The following is a 4,755-nucleotide window of genomic DNA, read 5'->3' on the forward strand; positions in this document are numbered from 1 at the left end:
CGCTTTGTTGCTTCCTTGTATAGGCGTGAGTTTTCGTATGCATTGGCTCGCCACTCATCAAGTTTGTTTAGCTGCATCAACCTATTTTTTCCTACAAGTTCGGGATCAAGGTTTAGAAATTTAATAGCCCAAAAAGCTTTATGCTCTAGTTCGAATGGTAGCTGACAACTTTTTCCATAAACAAGTCCATAAGGTGATGTCCCTATGGGTGTCTTAAAAGCAGTTCTTAAGTCCATAAGGCATCATCTACTTTCATTGCCCAATCTTTTCTATTTGATTCTACTGTTTTTTCAAGGATCTGTTTGATTTCTCGGTTTGCCACTTCAACATGTCTGTTAGTTTAAGGATGGTATGGGGTGGCTGTTCTATGATGAACTCCATATTTCTTATGAGTTTTTTCAAATTGGGTATTACAAAAATGAGTGCCCCTCTCACTGATAATTGCTCTAGGTGTTCCGAATCTCGAGAAGAGTTTCTTAAGGAAACGTACTACCACTCTAGCATCATTAGTAGGTAGAGCTTGGGCTTCCACCCATTTGAACATATAATCAACTGCTACTAAGATGTATTTATTCCCAAATGAACTGAGGAATGGGCCCATGAAAACGATACCCCAAACGTCAAATATTTCACATGAAAGCATATAATTTTGAGGCATTTTATCACGTTTAGATATGTTACCTGTCTATTGGCATTTGTCACATGAAGTAACGTACCTGTTAGCGTCTTTGAATAATGAGGGCCAGTAAAAACCGGATTCAAGTATTTTATGTGCGGTCTTAGTTCCACTATAGTGTCCTCCAGTTGGCCCTGAGTGGCAATGTTCCAATATTTTTGATGTTTTAGATCTTGTAATGCATCTTCTAATGACTTGATCTGCACATCTGCGGAAAAGAAATGGGTCGTCCCAAAAGTAGTTTTTCACATCATTAAATAATCGCTTCTTTTGCTGGTGTGTTAACCCTTTTGGGATAATGTTAGTGGCTATAAAATTTGCAATGTCTGCAAACCAAGGTACCTCGGAGTCAAATATAGCGAAAAATTTTTCTTCACGAAACAAATCATTTATTTCAACTTTATCTAGTTCCTTGGTATTAGAGTTCTCAAGCCTGGATAGATGATCAGCCGCGAGATTTTCAGCTCCTTTCTTATCCTGAATTTCCAAGTCAAATTCATGCAACAGGAGAATCCATCGAATGAGTCGAGGTTTTGCATCAGTTTTAGTTAAAAGGTAGCGAAGGGCGGAATGGTCAGTGTAAACAACGACTTTAGACAATATGAGATATGATTGAAATTTATCGAATGCAAAAACCACAGCTAGCAATTCTTTTTCTGTAGTAGTATAATTCTCTTGTGCAGCTGTCAAAGTTTTGCAGTCATAATAGATAGGTTGAAAATGCTTGTCTCTTTGCTGTCCCAATACTGTACCTACTGCAAAGTCACACATATCACACATTAATTCAAATGGTAAGTTCCAATCAGGTGCAAATATAATTGGAGCATTAATTAATTTATCCTTTAAAGTATTAAATGCTTCTGAGCACTCCCGATTGAATTTAAAAGGTATATCTTTTTCTAGCAATTTAGTCAAAGGCTTAGCTATTTTAGAAAAATCCTTAATAAATCTTCTACAAAAACCAGCATGTTCTAAAAAGCTTATAATAGCCTTAACCGAACTAGGAGGGGGTAACTTTTCGATTGTTTCTATTTTAGATTTGTCCATCTTTATCCCTTTACTAGAAATTTTATGCTCTAATATAACACCTTCTTGAACCATGAAGTGACATTTCTCCCAGTTAAGCACAAGATTCGTTTCCTCACATCTTATTAAAACTCGTTTTAAATTTTTAAGGCACAGATGGAAAGAGTTACCGAATACCGATAAATCGTCCATAAATACTTCCATGATATCTTCCACGACTTCGTCAAAGATGGCCATCATACAATGCTGAAAAGTGGCAAGAGCATTACATAATCCAAAAGGCATTCTACAATAAGCAAATGTACCATATGGGCATGTGAATGTCGTTTTTTCTCGATCTTCAGGAGCTATTGGGATTTGGAAGTAACCAAAGAGTCCGTCTAGAAAGCAGTAGTACATGTGCCCGGATAGTCTTTCCAACATTTGGTCAATGAATGGCAAGGGGAAGTGATCTTTTCTTGTTGCATCATTCAGTTTCCTGTAGTCAATGCAAACTCTCCATCCCATGACTGTCCTTGTTGGGATTAATTCATTCTTCTCATTGGTCACAGCCGTCATGCCTCCTTTCTTAGGGACAACCTGCACTGGTCTTACCCAAGAACTGTCAGAAATAGGATAAATAATTCCAGCATCTAGAAGTTTAATTACCTTAGCTTTAACAACTTTCTTCATGTTTGGTTTCAGTCGTCTTTGAGTTTGCACACATGGTTTGTATTCATCTTCCATCAAAATCTTGTGGGTACAAAAAGAAGGGTTGATTCCATTAATGTCGTAAATTTTCCATGCTATGGCCTTTTTGTGTTCTTTTAATACTTGGATTAATTCCTCTTTTTCCTTGGGTTGCAAGTTAGAAGCAATAATAACTAGTAATGTAGGATTATTTCCATGGAATGCGTATTCCAAGTGGTTTGCTAATTGCTTAAGTTCCAGTTTGGGAGGCTCTTCAATAGAGGGTTTTTTCTTAAGTTCATTGTTTATCTTAATGCCCTCATATTCTACTTGTCTTGAAGAATGTTCATTAGGTTAATCATTTGTCTCCTCTTCTTGAGCTAGATACAGTTCTGTCATGTCTTTCTGTACAATTTCCTAAAAAGTGTCTTGAGTAGTATGATCAATAGAGTCAATAAAATAACATGAGTCATCCTGCTCCCTAGAAAACCTCATAGCATCATAAATTTTAAATATAATCTCCTCGTCACCCACTCTAAGTACCAATTTATCATCTCCCACATCGATTATAGCCCTAGCAGTGGCTAAAAATGGGCGCCCTAAAATTAAGGGCACTTCCACATCTTCATCCATGTCAAGCATAACAAAGTCAACATAAAATATGAATTTATCTACTTTCACAGGTATGTCTTCTATAATACCCCTATGATATTTAACAGATCTATCGGCTAATTAAATACTCATCCTAGTAGGTTTAGGTTCCCCAAGACCAAGTTGTTTGAACATTTTATATGGCATCAAATTAATGCTAGCGCCTAAATCAGCTAGTGCTTTCTCAACATTTAGACTACCAATTAAGCAAGGGATAGTGAAACTTCCTGGATCTTTCAGTTTGGTTGGCAGCTTGTTTTGGAGTATGGCTGAGCACTCCTCATTGAGTTCTACTGTAGATAAGTCCTCAAACTTCTTTTATATGTTAGAAGCTCCTTCAAAAATTTTACGTAGGTAGGCATCTGCGAGATGGCTTCAACAAAAGGTAAGTTGATATGTAATTGCTTAAAAAGTTCAAGAAACTTACCGAATTGTGCATCAATGCAGTCTTTTTAAAATTTTGCTGGGTATGGAACTAGTGGCTTATGTTCCTTCGACACTGGGTTGTCACTATTTTCGTGTTTTTCTTCCCCCCTTTCGCTTGTCATGGATTCTTATGTTAGCTTCTTTTCAGATTCCACTGACACTTTCCCACTCCTTAGTGTAACTGCTTTTACATGCTCTTTTGATTTGGTGTTACTAGGTAAACTTCCTAGTGGTCTTTCCGAAATTAGTTTGGACAGCTGGCCTATCTACGTTTCGAGCCCTTCGATCAATGCTTGTTGATTCTTGCTTTCTTGGTATTCTAGAAACGAGTTTCTGGCATCGATATAAACTTTGAGAGCATCTCTTCAAGGTTTGGCTTCTTTTCCTATTGGTAGGGTGGTTGTTGGTAGCCTGGAGGTGGTCTCTGGTTTCCTTGGCCTCCCCATGAGAAATTTGGGTGGTTCCTCCAACCTGCATTATATGTGTTCCTATATGGATTATTTTGGGGTCGAGGATTATTACCCATGTAATTTAATAGCTCATTATCGATGTTGTGGCCATAAGGTTGGTATTCTGATTGGCTTGTTCCACCTCCACTTGCTCCGCACTGCACTACTGGGTGAACCTGTTAAGAACTAAGAAAACCATCAATTTTCTTATTCAAGAGTTCTACCTGATTAGAGAGCAATGTGACCGAATCGACGTTATAAACACCAGCTGTTTTTGTTGGCTTTGTCCTCATGGCTTGCCACTGATAGTTATTTAGTGACATCTCCTCTATAAACTCATAAGCATCTTCAGGTGTTTTATTATTGATGGTTCCGCCAGCGGCTGCTTCAACCATTTGTCGAGTCGAAGGATTCAGGCCATTATGGAATGTTTGAACCTGAAGCCAAAGCTGTAACCCATGGTGAGGGCACCTTCTCAAAAGGTCCTTGTATCTCTCCCATGCATCGTAGAGTGTTTCTAAATCCATCTGAATAAAAGAAGAGATATCATTACGTAATTTAGCCGTTTTAGCCTATGGAAAATATTTTAGTAAACTTTTTTGGTCATTTGTTCCCAAGTAGTAATTGACCCTCGTGGTAACGAGTTCAACCGCTATTTAGCTTTGTTCCTCAATGAGAAAAGGAATAACCGAAGACGAATGGCATCATCAGAAACGCCATTAATTTTAAATGTATCACATAGTTCCAAAAAGTTTGCCAAGTGAGCGTTGGGATCTTCATCCTGCAAACCATCAAACTGAACAAACTGTTGTATCATTTGAATTGTGTTAGGTTTTAGTTCAAAAGTATTGGCAGCTA

At 37.8% G+C, this 4,755-nt stretch overlaps 1 non-coding gene across 1 annotated transcript; it reads left to right on the top strand.

Annotated features, from left to right (window-relative positions):
* Positions 1-4,350: 4,350 nt before the first annotated feature.
* Positions 4,351-4,457, top strand: LOC121205731 (small nucleolar RNA R71). Its single transcript, XR_005900806.1, has one exon. It is a non-coding gene; the product is annotated as a small nucleolar RNA R71 (small nucleolar RNA).
* Positions 4,458-4,755: the final 298 nt, after the last annotated feature.

This window comes from Gossypium hirsutum, chromosome A08, assembly GCF_007990345.1.
Source record: "Gossypium hirsutum isolate 1008001.06 chromosome A08, Gossypium_hirsutum_v2.1, whole genome shotgun sequence".
NCBI classification, from domain to species: Eukaryota; Viridiplantae; Streptophyta; class Magnoliopsida; order Malvales; family Malvaceae; genus Gossypium; species Gossypium hirsutum.